The sequence below is a fragment of the Nycticebus coucang genome, chromosome 21 (assembly GCF_027406575.1).
Source record: "Nycticebus coucang isolate mNycCou1 chromosome 21, mNycCou1.pri, whole genome shotgun sequence".
In the NCBI taxonomy this organism is placed as follows: domain Eukaryota; kingdom Metazoa; phylum Chordata; class Mammalia; order Primates; family Lorisidae; genus Nycticebus; species Nycticebus coucang.
This window is the reverse complement of record NC_069800.1, coordinates 2033952-2052298: the sequence shown is the minus strand read 5'-3', so window position 1 is coordinate 2052298 and position 18347 is coordinate 2033952. Positions and strand designations below refer to the sequence as shown.

The 18347-nt window shown below is 41.8% G+C and overlaps 1 pseudogene; it reads left to right on the top strand.

The window, feature by feature from the left end:
- The window catches only part of LOC128574173 (rho GTPase-activating protein 28-like), a 48577-nt pseudogene extending 30735 nt beyond the window's left edge, over positions 1–17842 (top strand).
- Positions 17843–18347: the final 505 nt, after the last annotated feature.

Here is an 18347-nt window from a genome sequence, read left to right as displayed (position 1 = left end):
TGATGGACTTCCAGGAATATCCTTATTCTAGGCTTCCTTGGGCTTTACCACTCTGCTATCAGATAGAGTTTATGTAGTTAAGGGAACAAAATAATTATTGCTCTCCTTTAACCATTCTCAGGATATGCAAAAATTCTCTTCGTATATCCACCATCGTTACCTTAGAAGAGCATGAATCATAATAATTTTGTCTAAGGATGAACATTTGCTTTGAGGTTTTTAAAAGATGAGAAGTGCTTATTAGATTTAATCATCGAAGAACAGGTATAGTTTGATGGTCTCTAGTACAACTCTGATGGACAGCCTTTCAAAGAAGCTTTCTAATCATATGAAGAGAGAGAAGCCTTGTTGAGCACAAAAAGCAAATGGAAGTTCACACCTTGCATGATTCCATTCCCATACCGTCTCTGAAGTGCCAACTTGGTATAAATGGAGAATAGACCAGCTGCCAGAGGTTGGGAGGGATTATTCAGAAAGGAGACAGGTGTCGATTACAAAAGGACCTTGGAGATGGTAGAACTTGGGGTGTTGGAATCGTGACTGTGGTGGATAAATAAACTTCTATGTGAGTATGTTGAATCCACACTGTGAGTGCAAGTAAAACTGGGAAAATCTGAAGAAAGTAAGACTGTCTGTGACAGTCTCAATGTCAACATCCTGATTGTGACATTATGCTATAGTTCTTCAGAATATTAACCATGAGGGAAAGCTGGGCAAAGACTACAAAGAATCTCTCTTTCTCTCTTTCCTTTCTTTTCTTTCTTTTTTTTTTTTTTTGAGCAGAGTCTCACTTTGTTGCCCCCAGTAGAGTGCTATGGCATCATAGCTCACAGCAACCTCAAACTCTTGGACTCAAGACATCCTCTTGCTTCAGCCTCCCAAGTAGCTGAGATTACAGGTGCCCACCACAATGCCCAGCTAATTTTTAGAGATAGAGTCTCACTCTTGCTCAGGCTGGTCTCAAACTCCTGAGCTCAGGCAATTCACCCACCTCAACCTCCCAGAGTGCTAGGATTACAGGCGCAAACCACTGTGCCTAGCCTCAAAGAACCTCTTTGTATTATTTCTTACAGCAACTATGTGTAAATCTACAATCATCTCAAGTAAAGGAAAAAACAGGAGTAGCCAGTAAAATTAATCTACAGCATTAGAATTCAGACAGTTTTTTTTGTTGTTGTTGTTGTTCTTGTTTTTGCAGTTTTGGCCTGGGCTGGGCTTAAACCCACCCCCATCTCAGTATATGGGGCCGTCACTCTATTCCTTGAGCCACAGGTGCCACCCCTAGAATTCAGGATGCTAATGTTTCTGGTAGGAACACAAAGCATGGTATCTAATTCCTGAGGTTATCATTATTATTATATTTTTAGATGCAGGGGCTGGTTTACATAGCATGTTCACTTTGTTAAAATTCATCAAGTTGTACACTTATGATTTGTGCACTTCATGTGTGATATAGATGTGTATATAAGGGTGTTTACATATATCTTCCCTTCATAAAGGATAAGGAGAATAAACCGAGAACAGTGGCCGGCAGGAGCTCTCTGCACGTGCCTCTTCTGCTGCCGGCCTGGTCACCTGTGATACTGTACATACGTATATAGTTACCACGTGCAGTCATGTAAGGCCTTGAAATATCATTTGAGGGATTTGGGCGTCCAGTAGCTTCTTAGTTACATGTGTTGTGAAACTGGCTCTGTACTCTCTAGTAGACCTTTTGTTGAAAGAAGTTGTTTCTAATAAAAATAAATTAGAACCAATGACTTGGCAGATAGACCCAAATCCTTTATAACAATGAGAGAGATCTTGCCCTGCCTGATCCCTTTACTCGTTAGAACTATGGCTACTTCAGTTAAAATGTAAACTGCTCCCAAGTTTGCCAGAGGGTTGTTCTCTGGCCACCTGCTCATAACTCCTTGAGTTTAAGTTAAAAAAAAAAAAAAAAAGGTGGCTCAGCACCTGTAGCTCAAGCAGTTAGGGCACCAGCCACATACACAAGAGTTGGCACGTTCAAATCCAGCCCAGGCCTGCCAAACAACAATGACAACTGGACCAAAATAGCCGAGAGTTGTGGTAGGCGCCTGTAGTCCCAGTTACTTGGGAGGCTGAGGCAAGAGAATAGCTGAAGCCCAAGAGTTGGAGGTTGCTGTGAGCTGTGAGGCCACGGCACTCTACCCAGGGCAACAGCTTGAGACTCTGTCTCTAAGAAAAAGGATGGGAGAGCCCTAGTCTTTGTAGATCCTCCCTCTTACAAACTAAAAACCTCTAGCTGACACAACAGCAAGCAGAGGGAGACGAGACGTTGAGAAACGATGCAGGTGAGACCTGAGAGCTTGTCACCTCCCCAATGTGGGTGAGACCTGGGAGCTTCCTTGTCACCTTCCCTTTAACCCTGACAAAGTGACTTCCATCCTGTGACTGACAACAGACAGGGATGAAAAAAGAGCTCTGGAAACGTCTATTCCCACCAGCCAAAGGATTAGGAAAAGGGGTGGCCTAACCATACAAACAATTGTGACAATCACTTCCTTGCTCCAACCAAATACCAATGGAAAAAATATCCCCATGTTTTCAGGGGGACCAAGCAGGGAATGGATCTGCCATCTGGTTCCCAGAAAAACCAGGTGGTGATCTGATCCCCAACCTGGGTGGTGACTGCAGGGTCCCACTCAGTGAGCTGAGTTTCCACCTCCACCCAGCAGCAGAGACTCTTACCAGCAGAGAGGCAGCACAGGGCAGGCTATTACTGCAAGCTGAGCTTCCACCCCCATGAGCAAAACTGAAGAAGGTGGAGCTTCCCTTCCTCCCACCAGGATCAGTCAGGCTCAGCAGGGAGTCGAGTATCCAGCTAACTCCTAACACTACCTCCTGGAAGTGGTGGCAGGAGGCAGTAACAGCTGACAGTGCTTCCTTCCCTCCTCTCTTCTGTGATCAGTGGGACTCAGTGAGGAGATGAGCTTCGTCCTCACCCTGCAGCCACACAACAGTGACAGTCAGCCTCTATTTCCCCAACCGGGTGGCAGCAGAGCCCTGCAGGGAGCTGATGTCATGCCCCCAGCTGAAGGCAGTACGGCAGCACCAGCTGGTACCCCCTATTCACCAGGGCCCAGCAAGAAGCTAAACATATATGACCATGTGCTTTGCCTCAGCAGAAGCCCCACATGCCCTGAAATGCAGAGGAAATAAAACCCACAGTCTCATGATAGCTAAGATGTCTGTCCACGGTACAATGTACAGTCCCTCACGGCAGAGTAATCACAATATGAATGAGACAAGACAATCCACAGATGCCAACACTCATCTCAATCAGATGTTAGAATTATCTGACACAAAAGAAGTTTCCATAAGCAATAATGAATTCTGAAACAAATGAAAAAGTGCACAATCTCATAGTAGTATAAAAAAGAACCCAATGGAAACCATCGAACTGAAAAATGCAGAAATCAAAAGACAAAGCTTGCTGAACAGGCTCAGTAATGGGGTAGAGAGAACAAAGGACAAAATTAGCGAAGTTCAGACATATCAATGGAATATCCTGAACAACAGAAACAACCGACACTTGAACTATGGACACAGCCTCAGGAGTCTGTGGGGCGGTAACAAGGGAGCTACATTTCATATCAGAGCCCCCAAAGGAGAGGAAACTCGGAGTAAAACTGAAGACAAATTCAAATAACTAATGACTGAAAACTTAACCAAGTCAGGAAAATACATAAACCGACATAATCGAGAAGCTAAGCAAACCCACATGGGAAAGCCATGCTAAAAAAAGTATAATTAGTCTCGTAAATATTAAAGACAAAGCATCCAGAGAAATTCCGATTACAGTGAATTTTCCATCTGGAACCATGAAGAGCAGAAGGAAATAATACAACATTTTTCAAGTACTGAAAGAAAAGAACTGTCAACTGTGAATTCTGTATTCAGCAGGAATAATTTTTCAAGAATGGAAGGAAGATAAAGACATTCTCAGATGAAGGAAAACTAAGCAAATTTGCTGCTAACAAAACTACCTGTAGAGAATGGGTGAAGAAAGTTCCCTAAACAGAAAGGAGATGACAGCAAGCCTTGGAACATCAGGGAAAAAGGAGTAAAACAGGAACTCAAGGTACTATTTTAAAAAAAGGAAATAATTTCAGAATGGGTAAAAATAGGTCTAAATACAACAAACTATGTTACTTTGCATTCATATCTTAAATCTCATTTGATGGTAGAGCAAAAATTGTACCATTTAGTAATATTTGGAACTCAATGTATGTGAAGACACACTTGAGACAACTGCCTTTTTTCTGAGACAAGGTCTTGCTGTGTTGCCTGGTCTAGACTGCAATGGCTTTGTCATATAGCTCAACACAACCTCAAAGTCCTGGGCTTAAGCAATCCTGCTGCCTCAGCTACCCAATAGCCGGGGCTATGGGCACAAGCCGCCACACCCAGCTACTATTTTCTATTTTATGTTTTTGTGGGAACAAAGTCTCACCATGTTGCTCCAGCTGGTCTTAGTCTCTCGGCCTCAAGCAAACCTCCTGCCTCGGCCCTCAAATACTAGGATTGTAGGTTTGACAATTACAATTTTAAATGGTGTTGGGGCCCCCAGTCCTAACAGGTAGCCTGTGCAGAGTGACATCCTTCTATGGCACAGTATGTAAAAAGGGGAAACATAACTTTCTATTAAAGAATTCTAACCTCAGCCCGGTGATCAGGATTAACATTCCCAATGGCAAGTCATGATGATAGGTGGTGCCTTTGATAAGACATGATGAAAACTGTCTCTGTGATCCTCCTCCCAAGACACATAACTCCAACGTAAACATGAGAAGAACAGCGGACAACCCCCCAAATGAGGAACATTGAATACCTACCTGAGCAATGCTCCTCAGAACTATCCACGTCACCAAAACCAAGGTCAGTGTGAGACACGGTGGCAGCCAAGAGCGGTCTCAGGACACATGACTACAGTGTTAGTTTCCCCACAAACTGGGCAGCTGAAACCCATGGAAATGTGTTCTCTCACAGTTCAGGGGCCGGAAGTCTGAAATAGCGGAGTTGGTGGGGTGGGTTCCTTCTGGAAGCTCTGAGGGAGGATATCCATGGCTGTCCTAAAGCTTCTGGTGGTTGCTGGTGACCTTGGCATTTGCTGTGACTTGAAGACTCATCACTCCAATTATCTCCCTCCACCTTATCGTCACCTGTACTCATCTTAGGTACCCGCTAAATCTTCATGATTTCATCTCAGGATACTTAACAAATGACAAATACCCCATTTCAAACTATAGCCAAGTTATGAACTTCCAGGTGGGTGTAATTTCAGGGGCTACTGTTCAACCTCCTGTGGTTACTAAATGTGGAATCCATGGATGGAGCCCTTGAACACAAAATGGACATTAGGTAAAAATGAAAGTAATCAAATAACATGCAGACCTTACTTCATAAGGTTTTTTTATTGGTTTGTTTTTTTATTCTTGGGGATTCATTGAGGGTACAATAAGCCAGGTTACACTGATTGCAATTGTTAGGTAAAGTCCCTCTTGCAATCATGTCTTGCCCCTATAAAGTGTAACACATACCAAGGCCCCACCCCCCTCCCTCCTTCCCTCTTGTTTCCCCCCCATAACCATAAGTGTCATTAATTGTCCTCATATCAAAATTGAGTACATAGGATTCATGCTTCTCCATTCTTTTTTTTTTTTTTTTTTTTTTTTTTTTTTGTAGAGACAGAGTCTCACTGTACCGCCCTCGGGTAGAGTGCCGTGGCGTCACACAGCTCACAGCAACCTCCAACTCTTGGGCTTACGCGATTCTCTTGCCTCAGCCTCCCGAGCAGCTGGGACTACAGGCGCCCGCCACAACGCCCGGCTATTTTTTTGTTGCAGTTTGGCCGGGGCTGGGTTTGAACCCGCCACCCTCGGCATATGGGGCTGGCGCCCTACTCACTGAGCCACAGGCGCCGCCCCGCTTCTCCATTCTTGTGATGCTTTACTAAGAATAATGTCTTCCACGTCCATCCAGGTTAATACAAAGGATGTAAAGTCTCCATTTATTTTAATGGCTGAATAGTATTCCATGGTATACATATACCACAGCTTGTTAATCCATTCCTGGGTCGGTGGGCATTTAGGCTGTTTCCACATTTTCGCGATTGTAAATTGAGCTGCAATAAACAGTCTAGTACAAGTGTCCTTATGATAAAAGGATTTCTTTCCTTCTGGGTAGACGCCCAGTAATGGGATTGCAGGATCAAATGGGAGGTCTAGCTTGAGTGCTTTGAGGTTTCTCCATACTTCCTTCCAGAAAGGTTGTACTAGTTTGCAGTCCCACCAGCAGTGTTAAAAGTGTTCCCTTCTCTCCACATCCATGCCAGAATCTGCAGTTTTGAGATTTTGTGATGTGGGCCATTTTCACTGGGGTTAGATGATATCTCAGGGTTGTTTTGCTTTGCATTTCTCTAATATATAGAGATGATGAACATTTTTTCATGTGTTTGTTAGCCATTCATCTGTCGTCTTTAGAGAAAGTTCTATTCATGTCTCTTGCCCATTGATATAAGGGATTGTTGGCTTTCTTCATGTGGATTAATTTGAGTTCTCTATAGATCCTAGTTATCAAGCTTTTGTCTGATTGAAAATATGCAAATATCCTTTCCCATTATGTAGGTTCTCTCTTTGGTTATTGTTTACTTAGCTGTACAGAAGCTTTTCAGTTTAATGAATTCCCATTTGTTTATTTTTGTTGTTGTTGCAATTGCCATGGCAGCCTTCTTCATGAAGTCTTTCCCCAGGCCAATATCTTCCAGTGTTTTTCCTATGCTTTCTTGGAGGATTTTTATTGTTTCATGCCTTAAATTTAAGACCTTTATCCATCTTGAATCAATTTTTTGTGAGTGGGGAAAGGTGTGGGTCCAGTTTCAGTCTTTTACATGTAGACATCCAGTTCTCCCAACACCATTTATTGAATAGCGAGTCTTTCCCCCAAAGTATGTTCTTGTTTGGTTTATCAAAGATTAGGTGGTTGTAAAATGTTAGTTTCATTTCCTGGTTTTCAATTCGATTCCAAGTGCCTATGTCTCTGTTTTTGTGCCAGTACCATGCTGTCTTGACCACTATGGCTTTGTAGTACAGACTAAAATCTGGTATGCTGATGTCCCCAGCTTTATTTTTGTTACAGAGAACTGCCTTAGCTATACGGTGTTTTTTCCGGTTCCATACAAAATGCAGAATCATTTTTTCCAAATCTTGAAAGTACAATGTTGGTATTTTGATAGGAATGGCATTGAATAGGTAGATAGCTTTCGGAAGTATAGACATTTTAACAATGTTGATTCTTCCCATCCATGAGCATGGTATGTTCTTCCATTTGTTAATATCTCCTGCTACTTCCTTTCTGAAGATTTCATAGTTTTCTTTATAGAGGTCCTTCACCTCCTTCGTTAGGTATACTTCTAGATATTTAATTTTCTTTGAAACTATGGTGAAGTGAGTTGTGTCCTTAATTGGCTTCTCTTCTTGGCTGTTATTGGTGTACACAAAGGCTACTGACTTGCGGACATTGATTTTTATATCCTGAAACATTACTGTATTTTTTGATGACTTCTAGGAGTCTTGTGGTTGAGTCTTTGGGGTTCTCTAAGTATAATATCATGTCGTCAGCAAAGAGGGAGAGTTTGACCTCCTCTGCTCCCATTTGGATTCCCTTTATTTCCTTGTCTTGCCTAATTGTATTGGCTAGAACTTCCAGCACTACGTTGAATAGTAAAGGTGACAGAGGACAACCTTGTCTGGTTCCAGTTCTAAGAGGAAAAGCTTTCAGTTTTACTCCATTCAGTAAAATATTGGCTGTGGGTTTGTCATAGATAGCTTCAATCAGTTTTAGAAATGTGCCACCTATGCCGATACTCTTCAATGTTCTAATTAGAAAAGGATGCTGGATTTTAGCAAATATTTTTTCTGCATCTATTGAGAGGATCATGTGATCTTTATTTTTGCCTCTGTTTATATGGTGGATAACGTTTATAGACTTGCATATGTTAAACCAGCCTTGCATCCCTGGGATGAAGCCTACTTGATCATGATGAATGACTTTTTTGATGATAAGCTGTAATCTATTGGCTAGGATTTTGTTGAGAATTTTTGCGTCTATATTCATGAGTGAGATTGGTCTGAAATTCTCCTTTTTGTTTGGGTCTTTTCCTGGTTTTGGTATCAAGGTGATGTTTGCTTCATAGAATGTGTTGGGGAAGATTCCTTCTTCCTCAATTTTTGGGAATAATTTCTGCAGAACAGAAATAAGCTCTTCCTTGAAGGTTTGGTAGAATTCTGGAGTGAAGCCATCTGGACCAGGGCATTTTTTGGGTGAAAGATTTTTTATTGTTTCTTTGATCTCAGTGCTTGAAATTGGTCTGTTCAGGAGCTCTATTTCTTCCTGGCTAAGTCTAGGGAGAGGGTGTGATTCCAAATATTGATCCATTTCCTTGACATTGTCAAATTTCTGGGCATAGAGTTTCTGGTAGTATTCAGAGATGATCTCTTGTATCTCTGTGGGATATTGTTATTTCCCTTTTATCATTTCTGATTGAGGTTACTAGAAATTTTACTTTTCTATTCCTCGTTAGTCTGGCCAATGGTTTATCTGTTTTATTTATTTGTTCAAAAAACCAACTCCTTGTTTCATTAATTTTCTGAATGATTCTTTTATTTTCAATTTCATTGATCTCTGATTTGATTTTGGATATTTCTTTTCTTCTACTGAGTTTAGGCTTAGATTGTTCTTCTTTTTCCAATTCCATAGGATCTCTTGTGAGATTGTTGATGTGCTCTCTTTCTGTTTTTCAAACGTAAGCATCTAAACTGATGAATTTTCCTCTCAAAACTGCTTTTGCAGTATCCCACAGGTTTTGGTAGCTTGTGTCTTCATTGTTGTTATGCTCAAGGAAGTTAATGATTTCCTGTTTTATTTCTTCCTGCACCCATCTCTTATTCAACAGAAGATTGTTTAATTTCCATGCCTTTGGGTGGGGTCGAGCATTTTTGTTAGAGTTGAGTTCCACCTTTAGTGCCTTATGGTCTGAAAAGATACAAGGTAAAATTTCAATTCTTTTGATTCTGTTGATATTTGTTTTGTGTCCCAGGATATGATCAATTTTGGAGAATGTTCCATGGGGTGATGAGAAGAATGTATATTCTTTATCTTTGGGATGGAGTGTTCTATATGCATATATCAAGCACAGTTGTTCTAGGGTCTCATTTAAATCTCTTACATCCTTGTTTAATTTCTGTTTAGAGGATCTGTCCAGCTCTGTAAGAGGAGTGTTAAGGTCCCCTGTTATTATGGTATTATCAGATATCATATTGCTCAGACTGAGTAAGGTCTGTTTCAGGAATCTGGGAGCATTTAAATTGGGTGCATAGATATTTAGAATTGAAATGTCTTCTTGTTGTATTTTTCCCTTGACCAATATAAAGTGACCATCTTTGTCTTTTTTGACTTCAGTTGCTTTAAATCCACATGTATCTGAAAGTAAGATTGCAACTCCTCTTTTCTTCTGAAATCCATTTGCCTGAAAAATTATCTTCCAACGCTTGACTCGGAGCATTAATTTATCTTTTGAAGCCAGGTGTGTTTCTTGCAGACAGCAAATGGATGGCTTGTGTTTTTTAATCCAGTCAACCAATCTATGTCTCTTCAGTGGGGAATTCAAGCCATTAACATTTATTGAGATAATTGATAAGTGTGGTAGTATTCTATTCGTCTTATTTTGTGAGAGTCCATTGCTTAGTTTTATCTTTTGTATCAGTGTGGAGGTTAGATTCTGTCCTTTAATTTCTGAGTTCTTAGTTTGCTGCTGATCCATTGTGGTCATCAGTGTGCAGAACAGCTTGAAGTGTTTCCTGTAGAGCTGGTCTTCTTGTGGCGAATTTCCTCAATGTTTGTATATCATAAATGATTTGATTTTTCCGTCAATTTTAAAGCTTAGCTTAGCAGGGTACAGAATTCTGGGCTGAAAATTGTTCTGTTTAAGTAGATTAAAGATAGATGACCATTGTCTTCTTGCTTGGAAAGTTTCATTAGAGAAGTCTGCGGTCACTCTGATGGATTTGCCCCTGTAGATCAACTGGCGCTTACTCCTGGAAGCTTGCAGAATCTTTTCTTTTGTCTTGACTTTGGACAGGTTCATCACAATGTGTCTGGGAGAAGCTCGGTTAGAGTTGAGGCGACCTGGGGTCCGATATCACTCTGAAAGCAGTGTGTCAGAATCTTTGGTGATATTTGGGAAATTTTCTTTTATAATATTCTCTAGTATGGCTTCCATTCCTCTGGGGCATTCTTCTTCCCCTTCTGGAATTCCTATAACTCGTATGTTGGAACGCTTCATAAAGTCCCATAATTCTGACAGTGAACGTTCTGCTTTCTCTCTCTTCTTTTCTGCCTCTTTTACTATCTGAGTTATCTCAAGAACTTTGTCTTCTACCTCTGAAATTCTTTCTTCTGCATGGTCTAACCTGTTGCTGATACTTACCATTGCATCTTTAAGTTCCCTGATTGACTGTTTCATTTCCTTCAGCTCTGCTATATCCTTTTTATATTCTTCATATCGTTCATCTCTTGTTTGATTCTGTTTTTGAATTTCCTTTTGGTTATTTTCACTTTATTAACAGTTTCCTTCATTGTTTCCATCATTTCTTTCATTGTTTTCAACATGTGTATTCTAAATTCCCTTTCTGTCATTCCTAACATTTCTGTATAGGTGGAATCCTCTGCAGTAGCTACCTCATGGTCCCTTGGCGGGGTTGTTCTGAACTGGTTCTTCATGTTGCCTGGAGTTTTCTGCTGATTCTTCCTCATGAGTGATTTCTTTTATCTGTTTCCTTGCCCTAATTTTCCTTTCACTTCCTCTTGCTCTTTAAGTTCTCGTGCCTGTGGACTAAGGGTTACAGGACCAGAAGGGTGAGAAAGTTGAAGAGCATAAAAGGGATGAAAGAAAGGAGGAGAGAAAGGAGAGGGGGTGGGTAAAAGGAATATTGAAAAAAAGAAGAGAGGCACAGAAAGAGGGAGACAGAGCAATATAGGTGTACAGTAGGGTACTTTGATACAACCTTAAAAAAAAAAAACCACCTTCTGGGGGTGCCCAGTTGGGTGGTTCCCTTGAGGTCAGCAGCTCTTGCTAACCTGATCAGACACAGTACCCCGCCTCCACCAAGTAGAGAGGAAAGACAAAAATTCTATAAATCAAACCAAAACAAGCAAACAGAAAACTTTACGGGATAAAATTGGCTGGAAAGACCAAATAATAGCGGTAGAAACACTAACAAAAATGAAGTTCTATTTATTGAAATAGGCAGCAATGGGAAATTATAATTAAACTAGAAAAATTGAGAAAGAAAAAGGATCTGTATGGAAAAGGTTGAAGTTAAAAAACAAAACAACAATCAACAACATCAAAATAAACAAAAAAAACCAACCAAACCAAAAAAAAAAAAAAAAAAAAGCACACAACCAAAAACAAAGCAGCATGTATATGTTATTGAATATTTTCTGGGCAACACGTGGTCTTCTGGGGGTATGAGATGTTAATCACAGTTCTGATACGACTGGAGGCTGCTAGTTTCTCAAACCCCAGCAGGTAGACACCCTAAATCTCTCTTCAGCCCACTTAAAAGGCACTTTGCGCTTGTTCACTTGCTGAGCAGAAGCTTTCCCAGGGAAGTGCTTGTCGCTGGAATCACTGCTGAAGTGGCTATCCACTTACCCTGTGTTCCAAAACTGGTCTCCCTCTGCCCCCGAGGGTTAGGGCTGCAAGGCGGCTCAGACCCCGCCCTTAGGCTACTTGGTCGCTGGGTTACCAGCTCCCACCCAATTCGAGCTCTGCGACCCTGAGGGCGGAGCTTGCCGGGGCAGATCGCTCACAATGGCTGCCTGTGACCCAGAGCCAAACACTATTAGCTCCGTCTGACTCAGCGGCCCAGACTGGGGCCCCAGACAAAGGCCAAAGTTCTCCGCACTCCCGCTCAGGCTCTCCCCAAGGCAGTTCAGCTGAGTGCCAGGTCCAAAGACACCAAAACAGTTCACAGGTAAGGCCTTTCTGGTTTGTAGTCTCGCTGCTACTGAACTTACAGTTGCAGGCGGGTTTAGACAAATTGAACACACGCAACCACTTGCCGGTTTTCCACTGTTTTAGTCCTCCTCTTGGGGTCCAGAAGTCTCTCGCTGACTCCCTGTATCCTCTCAGGGGTGATGATAGGCAGATCCCACCAGCCAGAGATGCCTGGAGTCCTATCTCCCCAGACTCACGGTGCCCAGATGCAAGGAAGCTGTTACTCGGCTGCCATCTTGCTCCGCCCCCCCTTACTTCATAATGTTAACAATATTGGTTCATTAATTCTATCCACACTGATGTTAGATGTTTATCATAGGAGGAATAAGATGTGGGGTGTATGTAAACTACCTGATTGATCTTCATAATTTTTCTGTACATCTAAAAGCGTTCTAAAATTAAAAGTTTGTTTAAAACATTTTTCTAGGGTCCCGCAATTAAAAAAAAAAAATCACTTTTTTAATGGGTGGTGCCTGTGGCTCAAAGGAGTAGGATGCCAGCCCCATATACCGAAGGTGGCAGATTCAAACCTGGCCCAGCCAAAAACCGAGAAAAATGATAATAATAATAATCACTTTTTAATGGTAAAAATAATTTTAGAGAAAAATAGATAAATTTTAGTTATACTAGAATATCAGGGTTATTTTTCTACTTTAAAAATGAAATCTGTACATGCACCAGTGGTCCTCCTTTAACTCATGTGATTTTTATCCAAGGAACTGAGGGTAGAGAGAATTCTCACGCTCATTAGGCTGGCTGTTATTAAGAAAACCTTATGAGATAACAAGTGCTAGTGAATGCATAAAAAAAACAGAACCCTCATTGCTGGTGGGAATGGAAAATAGCACAGTCACTCCATAAAACAGGTGAGAAGTTTCTTTTATAAAACTAAATATCCAGCTACCATATGACCATATAAAACTAAATATCCAGCTATCATATTCATAATCCTGGGCATTTCTTTATCCAAAGAAATGAAGACTCGTTTCTCACAAAACCTGTACACAAATGATTATGGTGGCTTTATTTATAGAGTCAAAAATTGAGGAGGAAAAACCCCAGGTGCTCGTCAACAGGTCAGTGACTAAACCAACTGTGGTCCATCCGTACTGTGGAATATGACTCAGCAATAAAAATGCAGCAATGCGGGTGAATCTCTAGGGATTTATGCTGAGTTGGGGAAAAGCCTCCGAAAAGGGTAATGGTTGCCAGGCCTAAGGCATGGGACCAAGAGTGGGTGAGGGGAGGTGGATATGGCTACACGACAACCACAGGGGACCCTTGTGACGGAAGCACTTTGTGTCTTGACTGACTCAGCACCAACCTTCTGGTCCTGACACTGCACTAGAGTTTTGCAAGATGGGACACACATTTCCTGCATGTATTGTTTCTTACACCTACCTGTGAATCTACAGTTATCTAAAATAAGAAGTTTAACTAAACAAAAAAAGGTGGCGTGGATGTGGAGAGAAGGGAACACTTTTACACTGCTAGTGGGACTGCAAACTAATACAACCTTTTTGGAAGGAAGTTTAGAGAATCCTCAAATAACTTAACTTAGACTTCCCATTTGATCCTGCAATCCCATTACTAGGCATCTACCCAGAAGAAGAAAACAAAAACAAAAACATAATTTTATCATAAGGACATTTGCTTTATGCCATATGGCAGCTCAATTTACAATCACCGACATGTGGAAACACCCTAAATGCCCCCAACCCAGGAATGGATTAACAAGCTGTGGTCCATGTATATCATGGAATACTATTCAGCCATTTAAAAGATGGAGATTTTACATCTTTTGTATTAATCTGGATGGAAGTGGAACATGTTATTCTTAGTAAAGCATCACAAGAATGGAGAAGCATGGATCCTATGTGCTCAATTCTGATATGAGGACAATTATTTCCTGAGTACACGGTGGGGAAGAGTGGAGAAAGGGAAGGAGGGAGGGAGTGGGGGGTCACATTGTGTTACACACCTTTGGGGGGAGGGACACGATTATAAGAGGGGCTTTACCTAACAAATGCAAGGAATGTAATCTGGTTCAAAAAACTAAAAAAAAAAGGTTACTCACCCTATAAAATACTGTATCTGTATTTCATATTTTGTGTTGTCACGGCAACTTTCTCTAATTGTTAATGGTATACAATGGATATTTGTATATTGAACTTAAAAAATAATAAAATAATGGTAAACATTAAAAAAAAGAATTAAAAAGGGGGGCACACATGCTTCTTCCTCACAATCTTTTTGAAGACCCACATTGAAAGTCATGGGAATGGGGCAGCGCCTGTAGCTCAGTTGGTAAGGCGGCGGCCCCATATACCAAGGGTGACGGGTTCAAACCCGGCCCCCACCAAACTACAACCAAAAAATAGCCAGGCGCTGTGGCAGGTGCCTGTAGTCCCAGCTACTCAGGAGGCTGAGGCAAGAGAATCGCTTAAGCCCAGGAGTTGGAGGTTGCTGTGTACTGTGTGAGGCCACGGCACTCTACCGAGGGCCATAAAGTGAGACCCTGTCTCTACGGAAAAAAAAAAAAAACGTCGTGGGAATGGAAATTAGTGACGGCTTCTCCTACCCCAGCATTCTAGTCTGGGATGAACAGATTAAATTGGCCAATTGTTTTCTCTGACTTGCTTTTATTGTAGAGCATAGACTTGAGATGAAGTCAGCCTTGGCCAGTTTGCAAAGCATTAGGCAAGCTTAGAAATGTGTCAGGGGCTGAGGAGAGAATTCCGTTCAATATTTTGGCAAATGCAGAAATGAAACCTAAGGGTAATGTGTCCAATGACAAAGCAATATTAAATATGCAGCTGTTGGCCAGGTGCAGTGGCTCAGCCTGTAATCCTGACAATTGGGAGGCTGAGGCTGGAGGATTGTTTGAAGCCAGGAGTTCAAGACCAGCCTGGGAAGCATAGGAAAATCCTGTCTCTACAAAAAAGTCAAGGAAAAGTTAGCCAAACATGGTGGCACATATCTGTAGCTCTAGCTACTTGGGAGGCTGAGGCAGAGGATCACTTGAGCTCAGAAATTGGAGACAGCAATGAATTATTGTTAGGCCAATGCACTCCAGCCTGGGTAACAGAGTGAGACCTTATCTCTTTAAAAATCAAAACAAATAAACAAGGCTCCTTGGCAGGCCTTGATGAGTGAGTAACAATTACCTCCCCAGATGGAGCTGATGGCATGGCCTGAACAGGCCATAGGTTGTCATGGAGCACTGCAGCATCCCAGGTCATGTGGAACCATCCTATCCTCTTTGGACCTCAGCTTCTTACCTGTGGCAAACAGGAAAGACAATTGTGTTCATCCTAACTTCATTCATAAGAAAGTTTTGTGGAGAGTATTTCATCAAGGCAGAATGAATTGTTGTCAGATCATGAAAGAGGATTAAAATTACATGCTTTCTCTTTTGTTCTAGTTATGGTCCATCAGACTGGGCCATTCAGAACCACAGGCTCTATGAGATTGGAGGAAATATAGGTAAGCTTTCTGTGGTAGCTTCTACTCCTAAAGTTTCTGCTTATCCTAAAAAAAAAAAAAATGCTTCTATTATTTAAAATGCAGTATATATTTTACATATTTCTTAGATAATTCAGAATCAATACATCTCAGATATTTTTAATGAGGTAAGAATAGTTACATGACTGTTCTAAAATATTTTCAAAACTTAAATGAGAATATTTTAGTGTAATGGAGTAGAGTATGGGGCCTTTTCAGTGTGACCGTTAAGTTGGAAAGGCTCTTCCCAGAGAGACACACAAAGCAAAGCAGAGGGCGTTAGGAGAACTTCCGGAAGTGTGCCAGTCTTTTTGTTTACTTTCTCTATTTTTACCGTCACCCCAAATTCATTCTTCGTGTATCCCTGACGATGGGTGGGGGTAGGAGAGCAAGACAGCTCTCCCCATCCGTGAAAGCCCTCTCAGGGCCCGCACTCCCCATGCTGCTGCCCAGGGCCCTGCCTCCCCTCACACCTCCCCTGCCCAGACAGGGCCTCTACTCCCTCCATTGCTCTCTCAACTGCAGTGTTTTCATCTGCAAAAAAAATTCTGGTAATTTCTGCCATCTTTACAAAACTCTCTCCTGACCCCCTCTTCCAATCTACTTCCAATTCTCTGTTTCACTCTGACTCAGTTGTCTACACTCCACTTTCTGGGCTTTCTCTCTGGAAATCACTCCAGCCAAGATTTCCCCCGTCACACTTGGCCAGAACCGTTCTCTCGTCGAGGTCACCAGGCTCCCATGTTGTGAAGTCCTGTCATTCAGGTGTCTTTAGAGCTGCCTGAGTGGATCATTCCCCTTTTTATGAAACAATTTCCTTCTCCCTGGTTTCAGGGACACCCTGAGCTCTGCCTTTGCTCCACTTCACTGCTGGTCCCTGGGAGCTGTTCACGCCCACTGCCTCTTGTCCTCTCACGGCTGGGCAGCTGTAGGGTTGAGTCCATGGACCTCTCTCCTCTTTACACTTAGCTCCCACGGTGGGCTCAGTGCATCTCACTGCTCTTCCTAAACCCTCCTGCACACTGATGCCTCTCTCAGACCCCACACCTCCAGACCCAGCCACTGGGCATGTTGGGCTCTCTCAGACCGCACATCCACATCCAAATCCAGCCAACAAGTACGTTTGGCTCTCTCAAGACTCCACACCTCCAGACCCAGCCACCAGGCACATTAGGCCTCAGGGCCTTTGCATGTGCTTTTTCCCAGAACACTCTGCCTCCAGATATCCCCATTTCCCACTCTTCTTCTAGGTCTTTTTCAGTAGGTCACCTTCTTGGTGAGACCACCCTTTGCTTTTTCTACCATCCTTACAACTGCTGGACTTACTTTATATCATACTTGTGTATTTGTTACTTGCCTTTAGTCCCTATAGAATGTTTTTGACTATCTGATACATTGCTGTAGCTCTGGCCCCAAGAATAGGGCCTGGCATATAGTAAGTTACAAAATTTATTTTTGATAAATTAATAAATCAAGCAAGCAAATCTTGGTAGTTTAGTTTGAGACTTTACATTTCAAGTGTGCTTGCACACGAAGGCTTTCAAAATATACTTGTCTTCTGGAATAATCTTTTTGTTGTTAACATTTTGGATCTCCTCCCTAGATGTACTGCGTCCATAGTAAACAAAAAAACCAAATGACCATTCCTAAAATGAGCTTGACTTGGGTCATCTCTAAGCGGTCAGGTTACTGTCTGTAAAACCATCTGAGGATGTGTTTGCATTGATGTGATGAGTTTGTACCCAAAACAGTTCTTGCCATATTGTTCTAATTGACATAGTGAAGCACTAGAGAAACAATTTGTCTGTGGTTGGTATGTCTGTTTTGTTTTTTTTTTTTTTTTTCTCATTTACACAAGATTTATTTGAAGTGCCTCTACTTCACAGTCCTAACAAAAGAAAGGGGAAGGAAGGGAGGGAGGGGAGGAAAACTTTATTAAGAGTACGATGCATGCTATTCTGATGATGGGTACCCTGAGAGCTCAGAGTTCAGCATGATCAGTTTATCCAGGCAAGAAAAAAACGCTTGTACCCTTTATTTATTGAATAAAAAAAAAAAAAAAACTAAAAAAAAATTTTTTTAAAGAAACCTGCGTGCTCGTGTGCAAACACAAAGTAATGTACATTCTTCAAAATGTTGATTTTTGTCTTTCTTTTAGGACAGCATTGCTTGGATCCAGACACTTATATATTGGATGTATATCATGTAAATCCTCAGGCAGAGTGGGGGATTAAGCCCCAAGCAAGTCTTTGAAACACCCAATGGCGGCTGTCATGGATCGCGCACACACCCCTCCTCCGTTTAGTTGGGAGAACACAGCACTGCTTTGGCCCATTTGTCCCCAAGGCCCTCTCCTGTTTCTGGCCCTGCGTGGTGGCGTCGCCCATGTGAACTATGGAACGGAGCACCGTGGTTCTCCATTTCAAATGAAGTTTCCTCAAGACATTTCTTTGATAAAAGAAAAGAGGACTTGGTCTTTCCAAAAGAAAGGCCAGTCTAGAACATAGAACTCTAATAATTTCTAGTATTTGCTAGTTCATAGCAGAAATGAACTTGGCCCCATGTACATGGAAATCAGCAATGCTTCTTTCTATAGCCAATGCTGTGAACACTAGAGGTGAAAGAGGCCCTTTTTTTATGCTTATGTTATATGCATATATTGACCTTTTTGAGCAAGAATGCCAGAATGGCCTTAACTTCTCCCCTGCAGAATAATCTGGATCTGCTTTCCAAAGAGAATCAGATGGTTTCTAGAATG